The sequence below is a fragment of the Chaetura pelagica genome, unplaced genomic scaffold (assembly GCF_000747805.2).
Source record: "Chaetura pelagica isolate M959 unplaced genomic scaffold, ChaPel_1.0 scaffold793, whole genome shotgun sequence".
Lineage (NCBI taxonomy): Eukaryota > Metazoa > Chordata > Aves > Apodiformes > Apodidae > Chaetura > Chaetura pelagica.
Window position 1 is genome coordinate 26011 of NW_009952818.1, and position 429 is coordinate 26439.

Below are 429 nucleotides of genomic sequence, written 5' to 3' on the forward strand. Positions count from 1 at the left end.
TGGTCGCGGGCCGGTACCGGGGCTACCGGCTGTCAGGATGTTTCTGCGACTTCCCCCCCCAATGAGGAGAGGTTTGTTAAAAAGCCCGAGCTCCACCTCTCCCAGAGGAACGGCCCCTGTGGGTCCGTTTCTTAGAGGGTAGATCAAAGTACCTCCCACCACATTCACAAATTGTTACTGAGACCAATGTCTAGTTCGCAAATTAATCCGTTTATTAAGGGACAACACAAACTAAGGGATCAAGGTTCAGGAGAGATTGGCTGGATATATATTGGAAAAGGGATTCAAAGGCACTGTAGTCTATAAAAGGCACAGTCTGAAGGAGAGGTGTGAATCAATGGAGGAAAAGTTAAATCGTTGAAAGCAGCAAGAGGAGTTTTGGGGAGATATGAGGAGAAAGAGACCAGATCCATGGCCAGCTAGAAGGTC